This window comes from Somniosus microcephalus, chromosome 18, assembly GCF_052327205.1.
Source record: "Somniosus microcephalus isolate GS21.2 chromosome 18, FLI_Smic_1.0, whole genome shotgun sequence".
NCBI lineage: Eukaryota > Metazoa > Chordata > Chondrichthyes > Squaliformes > Somniosidae > Somniosus > Somniosus microcephalus.
The window spans coordinates 2,000,168-2,013,770 of NC_141004.1; positions in this window are offsets into that span (position 1 = coordinate 2,000,168).

The following is a 13,603-nucleotide window of genomic DNA, read 5'->3' on the forward strand; positions in this document are numbered from 1 at the left end:
TCCCACTTTTTACCTACATCGTTGGTGCCTATATGCACCACGACAACTGGCTGTTCACCCTCCCCTTCCAAGATGTTCTGCAGCCGCTCGGAGACATCCTTGACCCTTGCACCAGGGAGGCAACACACCATCCTGGAGTCTCGTTTGCGGCCGCAGAAACACCTATCTATTCCCCTTACAATTGAATCCCCTCTTACTATAGCTCTACCACTCTTTTTCCTCCCATTCTGTGCAGCAGAGCCACCCCTGGTGCCAGGAAGTTGGCTGCTGCCTTCCACTGATAAACCATCCCCCGCAACAGTACTCAAAGTGGTGTATCTGTTGGAGAGGGGGATGGCCACAGGGGACCCCTGCACTACCTGCCTGCGCCTAGTACTCTGCCTGTTGGTCACCCGTTCCCTTTCTTCCTGTCCAACCCCTACCTGTGGTGTGTCCAACTCCCTAAACGTGCTATTCACAATGTCCCGAGCATCGTGAACGCTCTAGTATGCATCCAATCGCAGCTCCAGCGCCGCAGTGCGGTTTCTCAGTAGCTGCAGGCCATATGGGTCAAATTGAAAAACAAAAAAGGGGCGATCACACTGCTGGGAGGGTACTACAGACCCCCCAAGCAGTGAGAGGGAGATAGAAGAACAAATATATAGACAAATTTCTGAGAAGTGCAAAAACTATTGGGCAGTAATAGTAGGGGATTTCAACTACCCCAATATTAACTGGGATAAAATTAGTGTGAAGGGTATAGAGGGTGCGGAATTCCTAAAATGCATCCAGGAGAACTTTTTTAGCCATTATGTAGCAAGCCCAACAAGGGAGGGGGCAATTCTGGACTTAGTTTTAGGGAATGAAGCTGGGCAGGTAGAAGGCGTATCAGTGGGGGAGCACTTTGGTGCTAGTGACCATAATTCTGTTAGATTTAAAGTAGTTATGGAAAAGGACAAGGATAGACCAGGAATAAAAATTCTAAATTGGGGAAAAGCAAATTTTGGTAAGCTCAGAGGGGATTTAGCCATAGTGGACTGGAAACAGCTACTTGAAGGTAAATCAGTGTCAGAGCAGTAGGAGGCATTCGAGGAGGAGATCCGGAGGGTTCAGACCAAATATGTGCCCTTAAAGAAAAATGGTGGGACTAACAAATCTAGAGCCCCTGGATGTCTCGAGTCAAACAGGGTAGGATAAAGAAAAAAAGGGAGGTGTATGACAGATACCGAGGGCTAAATACTCCAGAATCTTTAAAGGAGTACAGAAAGTGCAGGGTGCAATTAAAAAGGATATTAGGAAAGCAAAGAGAGAACATGAAAAAGTCTTGGCAAGTAAAATCAAGGAAAACCCAAAGATGTTTTATAAATATATTAAGAGTAAGAGGATAACTAAAGAAAGGGTAGGGCCTATTAGAGATCATGAGGGTAATCTGTGTGTGGAGGCGGGAGACGTCGGTAGGGTTCTTAATGAATACTTTGCGTCTGTTTTCACAAAGGAGAGGGGGGAAGCAGGCATTGCTATCGGGGGGAGGGGTGTGAAATATTAGATGAAATAACCATAGTGAGAGAAGAAGTATTAAGGGGTTTAGCAGCTTTAAAAGTGGATAAATCCCCAGCCCTGAATGAAATATATCCCAGGCTGTTAAGCAAAGCAAAAGAGGAAATTGCAGAGGCCCTGACCATCATTTTCCAATCCTCTCTGGCTTCAGGTGTGGTGCCGGAGGACTGCTAATGTGGTACCCTTGTTTAAAAAGGGAGAAAAGGATAGACCGAGTAATTACAGGCCAGTCAGCCTAACCTCGGTGGTGGGAAAATTATTGGAAAGAATTCTGAAGGACAGGATAAATATTAATTTAGAAAGACATGGATTAATCAAGTATAGTCAGCACAGATTTGTTAAGGGAAGGTCGTGTCTGACAAACTTGATTGAATTTTTTGAGGAGGTAACAAGGAGGGTAGATGAGGGTAGTGCGTTTGATGTAGTGTATATGGACTTTAGCAAGGCTTTTGATAAGGTTACATATGGCAGACTGGTCATGAAGTTAAAAGCCCATGGGATCCAGGGCAAAGTGTCAAGTTGGATTCAAAACTCTCGGAGACAGGAAGCAGAGGGTAATGGTTGATGGGTGTTTTTGTGACTGGAAGGCTGTTTCCAGTGGGGTTCCTCAGGGCTCAGTACTAGGTCCCTTGCTTTTTGTGGTATATATCAACGATCTAGACTTGAATATAGGGGGTATGATTAAGAAGTTTGCAGATGATACTAAAATCGGCTGTGTGGTTGATATTGAAGAAGGAAGCTGTAGACTGCAGGAAGATATCAATAAATTGGTCAGGTGGGCAGAACAGTGGCAAATGGAATTCAATCCGGAGAAGTGTGAGGTAATGCATTTGGGGAGGGCTAACAAGGAAAGGGAATACACATTAAATGGTAGGACACTGAGTAGCGTAGAGGAACAAAGGGACCTTGGAGTGCATGTCCACAGATCCCTGAAGGTAGCAGGCCAGGTAGATAAGGTGGTTAAGAAGGCATACGGAATGCTTGCCTTTATTAGCCATGGCATAGAATACAAGAGCAGGGGGGTTATGCTTCAACTGTATAAAACACTAGTTCGGCTTCAGCTAGAGTACTGCGTGCAGTTCTGGTCACCACATTACAGGAAAGATGTGATTGCACTAGAGAGGGTACAGAGGAGATTTACAAGGATGTTGCTGGGAGTAGAGAATCTTAGCTATGAGGAAAGACTGGATAGGCCGGGTCTGTTTTCCTTGGAACAGAGGAGGCTGAGGGGAGACCTTATTGAGGTGTATAAAATTATGAGGGGCCTAAATAAAGTGGATAGAAAGGACCTATTTCCCTTAGCAGAAGGGTCAAAAACCAGGGGGCACAGATTTAAAGTAATTGGTGGAAGGTTTAGAGGAGATTTGAGGGGAAATTTCTTCACCCAGAGGGTTGTGGGTGTCTGAAACTCACTGCCTGAAAGGGTGGTAGAGGCAGGAACCCTAACCACATTTAAAAAGTACTTGGATGTGCACTTGGGATGCTGTAACCTGCAGGGCTACGGACCAAGGGCTGAGAAGTGGGATTAGGCTGGATAGCTCTTTGTTGGCTGGCGCGGACACGATGGGCCGAAATGGCCTCCCACCGTGCTGTAACTTTCTATGATTCTATGATCATTAGCCCAACTTGTTCATTTATATCCTTCAGGGAAGGAAGCCTGCTGTCCATACCTGTCTGGGTCTACATGTGACTCCAATCCACACCAACTGTTGATTCTCCATGCCCTTTGAAGTGGCCTAGCAAGTCACTCAGTTGTCAGAGCAACTGGAAGTGGGTAATAAATGAGGTCCTGTCAGCATCACCTAAACGCTGTGAACAAATAAAACAAGGATAAAGATTGAATATTTGTGCAACAGGAGGATCTCTTCTGAATTCAGAGGCAAAATATGTTGTGCCTCAGGAAAGCAGCTGAAAAATTCCATTCAACTCATGAAACCCATCCCTCCAGCACCCTAAACTTCCCGCTTCGGCATCCCACTGACTTCAACAGCCCTAATTGGGAAGGTGGCGCTTTCTTCACTAGCGCTGAGAAGGCATGACCTGATTCTCAGATTATGAAGGTTGGTGATAAGGTAAATGGGAAACTGTGCACTGGTCAATAAGATCATAATCAGAGGAGAGAAATTAAACATAGAAACATAGAAGATAGGAGCAGGAGTAGGCCATTCGGCCCTTCGAGCCTGCTCCACCATTCAATGAGATCATGGCTGATCATCCAAATTCAGTACCCTGTCCCTGCCTTCTCCCCATATCCCTTGATCCCTTTAAAGATAATCAAAAGGAACTAATAGGAAGTGTGGAATTCTTTGTCACAAGCCATTGTTCAAATCTGTATGTATTGATAAAAGGGATGTTTGAAAAGGAGGAATATTAAAACAAAAATACAAGTAAAGAAAAGAAAATTCTATGTTCCCAGATTCTCAACAATATTCTCCTCTCCCATTGGCTATCATCCTCCTCCCATTGACTATCCTCCTCTCCCATTGACTATCCTCCTCTCCCATTGACGATCCTCCTCTCCCATTGACTATCCTCCATTCCCATTGACTATCCTTCATTCCCATTGACTATCCTCCTCCATTCCCATTGACTATCCACCTCTCCCATTGACTATCCTCCATTCCCATTGACTATCCTCCATTCCCATTGACTATCCTCCTCTCCCATTGACTATCCTCCTCTCCCATTGACTATCCTCCTCTCCCATTGACTATCCTCCATTCCCATTGACTATCCTCCTCCATTCCCATTGACTATCCTCCTCTCCCATTGACTATCCTCCATTCCCATTGACTATCCTCCTCCATTCCCATTGACTATCCACCTCTCCCATTGACTATCCTCCTCTCCCATTGAGTAACCTCCATTCCAATTGACTATCCTCCATTCCCATTGACTATCCTCCTCTCCCATTGACTATCCTCCATTCCCATTGACTATCCTCCTCCATTCACATTGACTATCCACCTCTCCCATTGACTATCCACCTCTCCCATTGACTATCCTCCATTCCCATTGACCGTCCTCCATTCCCATTGACTATCCTCCTCTCCCATTGACTATCCTCCATTCCCATTGACTATCCTCCATTCCCATTGACTATCCTCCATTCCCATTGACTATCCTCCTCTCCCATTGACTGTTCTCCTCTCCCATTGACTATCCTCCTCTATTCCCATTGACTATCCTCCTCTATTCCCATTGACTATCCTCTATTCCCATTGACTAGAGAAAAAGCGGGGAATTATAGACCGGTAAGCCTGACATCGGTAGTGGGGAAAATGCTAGAATCTATTATAAAAGATGTAATAGCAGAGCACTTGGTAAGCAGTGACAGGATCGGACAAAGTCAACATGGATTTACAAAAGGTAAATCATGCTTGACTAATCTACTGGAATTTTTTGAGGATGTAACTGGTAAAATAGATAAGGGAGAACCAGTGGATGTGGTGTATTTGGACTTTCAGAAGGCTTTCGATAAGGTCCCACATAAGAGATTAGCATGCAAAATTAAGGCACATGGGATTGGGGGCAAGGTATTGACTTGGATAGAGAACTGGTTGGCGGACAGAAAGCAAAGAGTTGGAATAAACGGGTCGTTTTCCGAGTGGCAGGCAGTGACTAGTGGGGTACCGCAAGGATCGGTCCTAGGACCTCAGCTGTTCACAATATATATTAATGATCTGGACGAGGGAATTGGATGTAATATCTCCAAATTTGCAGACGACACAAAGCTGGGTGGGAGGGTAAGCTGTGAGGAGGATGTCGTGAAACTCCAGTACGATTTGGACAGATTGGGTGATTGGGCAGAAACATGGCAAATGCACTATAATGTAGATAAATGTGAGGTTATCCACTTTGGTGGCAAAAACAGGAAGGCAGATTATTATTTGAATGGCAATAGATTGGGAGAAGGGGAAGTGCAAAGAGACCTGGGTGTTCTTGTGCACCAGTCGCTGAAGGTAAGCATGCAGGTGCAGCAGGCGGTTAAGAAGGCAAATGGTAAGTTGGCCTTCGTAGCAAGAGGGTTCGAGTACAGGAACAAGGATGTCTTGCTACAGTTGTACAGGGCCTTGGTGAGACCGCACCTTGAGTATTGTGTGCAGTTTTGGTCGCCTTATCTGAGGAAGGACGTCCTTGCCATGGAAGGAGTGCAGCGAAGATTCACCAGGCTGATACCTGGGATGGCAGGAATGACGTATGAGGAGAGATTGTGTCGATTGGGATTATACTCACTGGAGTTCAGAAGATTGAGAGGGGATCTCATCGAAACCTCTAAAATTCTGTCAGGTCTGCATAGACTAGATGCAGGAAGGATGTTTATGATGGCCGGGGAGTCCAGAACCAGGGGTCATAGTCTAAGGATAAGGGGTAAGCCATTTAGTGCTGAAATGAGGAGGAATTTCTTCACCCAGAGAGTGGTGAACCTGTGGAATTCTCTGCCACAGAGGGCAGTGGAGGCCAGTTCATTAAATATATTCAAAAAAGAGTTGGATATATTTCTTAAGGCTAAAGGGATCAAGGGATATGGGGAGAAGGCAGGGACAGGGTACTGAATTTGGATGATCAGCCATGATCTCATTGAATGGCGGAGCAGGCTTGAAGGGCCAAATGGCCTACTCCTGCTACTATCTTCTATGTTTCTATGTTTCTATTCCCATTGACTATCCTCCTCTCCCATTGACTATCCTCCATTCCCATTGACTATCCTCCTCTCCCATTCAGTACCCTCCATTCCCATTGACTATCCACTATTTCCATTGACTATCCTCCATTCCCATTGATTATCCTCCATTCCCATTGACTATCCTCTTCTCCCATTGACTATCCTCCATTCCAATTGACTATCCTCCATTCCCATTGACTATCCTCCTCTCCCATTGACTATCCTCCATTCCCATTGACTATCCTCTATTCCCATTGACTATCCTCCTCTCCCATTGACTATCCTCCTCTCCCATTGACTATCCTCCTCTCCCATTGACTATCCTCCATTCCCATTGACTATCCTCCATTCCCATTGACTATCCTCCATTCCCATTGACTATCCTCCATTCCCATTGACTATCCTCCATTCCCATTGACTATCCTCCATTCCCATTGACTATCCTCCATTCCCATTGACTATCCTCCATTCCCATTGACTATCCTCCATTCCCATTGACTATCCTCCATTCCCATTGACTATCCTCCATTCCCATTGACTATCCTCCATTCCCATTGACTATCCTCCATTCCCATTGACTATCCTCCATTCCCATTGACTATCCTCCATTCCCATTGACTATCCTCCATTCCCATTGACTATCCTCCATTCCCATTGACTATCCTCCATTCCCATTGACTATCCTCCATTCCCATTGACTATCCTCCACTCCTATTGACTATCCTCTATTCCCATTGAGTATCCTCCTCTCCCATTGACTATCCTCCTCTATTCCCATTGACTATCCTCTATTCCCATTGACTACCCTCTATTCCCATTGGCTATCCTCCTCTCCCATTGACTATCCTCCTCTCCCATTGACTATCCTCTATTCCCATTGACTATCCTCTATTCCCATTGACTATCCTCCACTCCCATTGACTATCCTCCTCTCCCATTGACTATCCTCCACTCCCATTGACTATCCTCCTCTCCCATTGACTATCCTCCTCTCTCATTGACTATCCTCCATTTCCATTGACTATCCTCCATTTCCATTGACTATCCTCCATTCCCATTGACTATCCTCCATTCCCATTGACTATCCTCCATTCCCATTGACTATCCTCCATTCCCATTGACTATCCTCCATTCCCATTGACTATCCTCCATTCCCATTGACTATCCTCCATTCCCATTGACTATCCTCCATTCCCATTGACTATCCTCCATTCCCATTGACTATCCTCCATTCCCATTGACTATCCTCCATTCCCATTGACTATCCTCCATTCCCATTGACTATCCTCCATTCCCATTGACTATCCTCCATTCCCATTGACTATCCTCCATTCCCATTGACTATCCTCCATTCCCATTGACTATCCTCCATTCCCATTGACTATCCTCCATTCCCATTGACTATCCTCCATTCCCATTGACTATCCTCCATTCCCATTGACTATCCTCCATTCCCATTGACTATCCTCCATTCCCATTGACTATCCTCCATTCCCATTGACTATCCTCCTCTCCCATTGACTATCCTCCTCTCCCATTGACTATCCTCCTCTCCCATTGACTATCCTCCTCTCCCATTGACTATCCTTCTCTCTCATTGACTATCCTCCATTCCCATTGACTATCCTCCATTCCCATTGACTATCCTCCATTCCCATTGACTATCCTCCATTCCCATTGACTATCCTCCATTCCCATTGACTATCCTCCTCTCCCATTGACTATCCTCCATTCCCATTGAATATCCTCCTCTCCCATTGACTATCCTCCTCTCCCATTGACTTTCCTCCATTCCCATTGACTTTCCTCCTCTCCCATTGACTATCCTCCTCTCCCATTGACTATCCTCCTCTCCCATTGACTATCCTTCTCTCTCATTGACTATCCTCCATTCCCATTGACTATCCTCCATTCCCATTGACTATCCTCCATTCCCATTGACTATCCTCCATTCCCATTGACTATCCTCCTCTCCCATTGACTATCCTCCATTCCCATTGAATATCCTCCTCTCCCATTGACTATCCTCCTCTCCCATTGACTTTCCTCCATTCCCATTGACTTTCCTCCTCTCCCATTGACTATCGTCTATTCCCATTGACTATCCTCCTCTCCCATTGACTATCCTCCTCTCCCATTGACTATCCTCCATTCCCATTGACTATTCTCCACTCCCATTGACTATCCTCCATTCCCATTGACTATCCTCCATTCCCATTGACTATCCTCCATTCCCATTGACTATCCTCCATTCCCATTGACTATCCTCCATTCCCATTGACTATCCTCCATTCCCATTGACTATCCTCCATTCCCATTGACTATCCTCCATTCCCATTGACTATCCTCCATTCCCATTGACTATCCTCCATTCCCATTGACTATCCTCCTCTCCCATTGACTATCCTCCTCTCCCATTGACTATCCTCCTCTCTCATTGACTATCCTCCATTCCCATTGACTATCCTCCATTCCCATTGACTATCATCCATTCCCATTGACTATCCTCCATTCCCATTGACTATCCTCCTCTCCCATTGAATATCCTCCTCTCCCATTGACTATCCTCCTCTCCCATTGACTTTCCTCCATTCCCATTGACTTTCCTCCTCTCCCATTGACTATCGTCTATTCCCATTGACTATCCTCCTCTCCCATTGACTATCCTCCTCTCCCATTGACTATCCTCCATTCCCATTGACTATTCTCCACTCCCATTGACTATCCTCCATTCCCATTGACTATCCTCTATTCCCATTGACTATCCTCCATTCCCATTGACTATCCTCCATTTGAGAACATGCAGATAATGACTATTACATGAACTGCAGTTGTTCTAAATCACTTCCATTGCCACCTGCACCAGCTGAGCTCTACACTGCTTGCACCTTACTGTCCTGATTTATTATCAGTGGAAGCAAATCTGTTTAATCATTGAATAAAATTTAAGCAAGGAATGAATGGTCATTTTTGGAAAGTTGCTCATGTCTGTTATAACTTTGAACAAATCCAGCACATTCCTTTTAGTAATGTCTTAGTGTTGATGGTATTCTAGAGTCTGGTGTGAAGATATTACTGCCAGGCAAGATAGACAATCCATTCTCCAAAACAGGTAGATTATTCCAGAAACATCCAGTGCTGTTGAACCTTCTATATCCATCATTCCATTGAGAAAACACTTTCATCTTCAACAACAACAATTTGTATTTATATAGCACCTTTAACGTAGTAAAACTTCCTCCATAACAGCACAGTGGGAGCACCTTCACCACATGGACTGCAGGGTTCAAGAAGGTGGCGCACCAACACCTTCTCAAGGGCAATTAGGGATAGGAAATAAATGCTGGACTTGCCAGTGATGCCCACATTCCGTGAACAAATAAAAAAAGGCACTTCACAGGAGTATTGAAAGACAAAACATTTGACACTGAGCCACATAAGGATAAATTAGGGCAGGTGACCAAAAGCTTGGTCAAAGAGGTAGGTTTTAAGGAGCGTCTTAAAGGAGGAAAGAGAGGTAGTGAGGCGGAGAGATTTAGGGAGGGAATTCCAGAGCTTAGGGCCTAGGCAACAGAAGGCACGGCCACCAATGGTTGAGCGATTATAATCAGGGATGCTCAAGGGGGCAGAATTAGATGAGCGCAGATATCGCAGGGGGCTGTGGGGGTGGAGGAGATTACAGAGATAGGGAGAGGCGAAGCCGTGGAGAGATTTGAAAACAAGGATGAGAATTTTGAAATCGAGGTGTTGCTTAACTGGGAGCCATTGTAGGTCAGCGAGCACAGGGAAGATGGATGAACGGGACTTGGTGCGGTTAAGACACAGGCAGCTGAGTTTTGGATGACCTCAAGTTTACATAGGGTAGAATGTGGGAGGCCAGCCAGGAGTGCGTTGGAATAGTCAAGTCTAGAGATAACAAAGGCATGGATGAGGGTTTCAGCAGCGGATGAGCTGAGGCAAGGGCAGAGACGGGCGATGTTATGGAGGTGGAAATAGGCGGTCTTTGTTATGCTGTGGATATGTGGTCAGAAGCTCATTTCAGTCAAATATGACACCAAGGTTGCGAACAGTTGTGGTTCAGCCTCAGGCAGACATTAGGGAGAGGGATGGAGTCAGTGGCGAGGGAACGGAGTTTGTGGCGGGGACCGAAAACAATGGCTTCGGTCTTCCCAATATTTAATAGGAGAAAATTTCTGCTCATCCAGAACTGGATGTTGGGCAAGCGGACTGGCAAGTTAAAGACCGTGGAGAGGTCAATAGAAGTGGTGGCGAGGTAGAGCTGGGTGTCATCAGCATACATGTGGAAACTGATGCTGTGTTTTTGGATGATGTCACCGAGGGGCAGCATGTAGATGAGTAATAGGAGGGGCCAAGGATAGATCCTTGGGGGACACCAGAGATAATGATGTGGGAGTGGGAGCAGGAAGAGAGGCCATTGCAGGTGATTCTCTGGCTACGATTTAGATAGATAAGAATGGAACCAGGTGAGTGCAGTCCCACCCAGCTGGATGATGGTGGAGAGGCATTCGAGGATGGCGTGGTCAACTGTGTCAAAAGCTGCAGACAAGTCAAGAAGGACGAGGAAGGATAGCTTACCTGTGTCACAGTCACAAAGGATATAATTTGTGACTTTGATGAGAGCCATTTCAGTACTGTGGCAGGGATGGAAACCTGATTGGAGGGATTCAAACATGGAGTTATGGGAAAGATGGGCACAGATTTGGGAGGCAACAACACATTAAAGGACTTTGGAGAGGAAAGGGAGGTTGGAGATGGGGCGGTAGTTTGTAAGGACGGAGGGGTCAACGGTTGCTTTTTGGAGGAGAAGGGTGATGGCAGCAGATTTGAGGGAGAGTGGAACAGTACCTGAGGAGAGAGAACCGTTAACAACGTCAGCAACAGGGGAGCCAGAAAAATAAGTTGGGTGGTCAGCAGTTTGGTGGCAATAGTGTCGAGGGAGCAGGAAATGGGTCTCAAGGACAAGATGAGCATAGAGCGGTCATGAGGGGAGATCGGAGAGAAACTGGAGAAAGATGTGAGTTCAGGGCTAGGGCAGGGGGGAACCTTAGAGGAAGTTTGGCTCGGTGGGCTAGGGGAAGGAAGGGAAGTGGCAGAGGCAGCTGAACGGATGGTCTCAATCTTAGAGACAAAGCAGTCCATGAGCTCCTCACACTTGTTGTCGGAGGTGAGGTGGAAGAGACAGGGGGAAGGGGTTTAAGAAGATGGTTAGCAGTAGAGAATAGAAGCTGGGGTTTATCTTTGCATTCCAGAATGATTCTGGAAAAGTGAGCAATTTTGGCAGACGAGAGCTGGGCCCGATAATGCTTTATGTGGTCCAGCCAGATCTGGCGGTGAATGGCTAAACCAGTTAGCCGCCATATCCATTCAAATCTGCGACCCTTGGACTTAAGGGAGCGAATATGAGGGCCGTACCGGGGGAACGGCGAGGGTGAGAGTGAGTAATTGTTTTAGTAGGGACTAGGGCATCAAAGGTGGTGGTGAGGGTGTGGTTGAGCAGATCAGTAGCTGCAGAAATGTCATGGTGAATGGAGGGCCAAAGGCTGGAGAGTTGGGATTTCGTAAGTACAGTTCTAAGAGAGTTGGGAGAGAGTTTTTTCCTGGGGTGGACACAGAAGGAAGTAGGGTTGAGGGAGGGAAGGGGCTTGTGGGTGGAGAGCGATACGAGGAAGTGGTCAGAGGTGGCCTTGACACGTTGGGAGTAGTGAGGCCACAAGAGATGGCAATGTTGAGCAGGTGGCTGTGAATATGAGTTACATGGAGGGAGAGATTAAGGGAGGATAGGAGGCTGGTGAACTCAGAGGAAAGAGAGCATGATGAATTGAGATGGAGGTCAAAATCACCGAGGATGGGAAATCACTCAGTGCTGAGGCTGAGGGAGGAAAGCAGTGAGGATATCTTGGTGATAAAATGTTTATGGTACTTGGGTGGGCGGTAGAGAACAAGAATTTTAAATGAGAGGTGAGAGGGGTGGAATAAGGTGAGATGCTCAAAGGAGGAGAAAGTGCCGGAGGAGTAGGGGGACAGACCAAGGTGCGATGCTCATCTTTATCTGTCCAAATACAGAGCCATTTTAATCTAATTAGCGGCAGTCAATGAGGACATGAGGTTTGTCTGTGGTAGAGTTCTAGCTTCACCTTCACCACCTCAATATAAACAAGGCAGCACTGCAAGTTCAGGAAGAGCCGAGACCCACTCGGCGGTCAATGATGGGTCTCCACACAGCTTTCAAAAAAAAGCACCACCAGAAACAAACATAAGTGGCAAAGAAAATCTACCCCTCAGACAGGCAGAGCTCTCTGACCTTTACAAACCAGCAATCTCCTCTTTGCAAGATGTTGTACATGTTTTCAGTGTTCCTGCTAATAGACTAAACTTTCCTTCGCTGGGGTTGGATTTTGGTCGGTGCCTGTTTTCGGGCCCAGACTCTGCGGTGTGCGACCAGTGAGCACCTGAATTGAGAGGCCTGAGGATCGGTGGAAATTGATCCCTGGCCTCACCAACATCCTTGGTGAAAGTTGTCGGCGCTGGTCACACATCCGCACGTAGATCGACCGACGAAGACACCAATGTACGACTTCCTGTCTCGCTGCCCCGGGAGGGGGGATTGGAGCGAGCATCGGGGATTGTCGGGGGTGGGGGAGGTGGGGTGGATCATAGAATCATAGAATTCCACTCCTCTCACCTCTCATTTAAAATTCTCATTCTCTACCACCTACCCAAGTACCATAAATATTTTATTACCGAGATATCTTCACTGCTTTCCTCCCGCAGCCTCTGCACTGAGCGAAGGAGGCCATTTGGCCTGTCGAGCCCATGCCAGCTCTCTGCAAGAACACTCTCAGCTAGTCCCACTCCCCCACCCTTTCCCCGTAGCCCTGCAATTTATTTTCCTTCAGGCACTTATCCAATTCCCTTTTGAATCTGCCTCCACCATCCTTTCAGGCAGTGAATTCCAGATCCGAACCATTCGCTGTGTAAAACAGTTTTCCCTCATGTCGCTTTTGGTTGGAGCAAACTATTGGGAGGGCAGTGATCACGGCGGAGAAATGGGCTATCTGCCAAACTGTTTCAGCAGTAGAACGGGGGAAGCAGCAATGGAATTCCTGACATTCCTCTCTCTCTGTCTCTTTCTCTACCCTCTCTCTGTTTGTTTCTACCTCTCACTCTCCATTTCTCTTTCTGTTTCTCTCTGTGTGTATGTATCTCTTTGCTTTGTCTCGTTATTTCTCCTCTTACAGTGTCTCTCTGCTTCTGTCCTTTGTGTCTGCTTATCTGTTGCTTGCACACAGTGTCAGATACAATAACCCAAATTTGTCCTCATCAGTGTAAACGTTTATCAGGCTTGAGTTTCATCAATTTCCATTACAGCGAGAAATAATT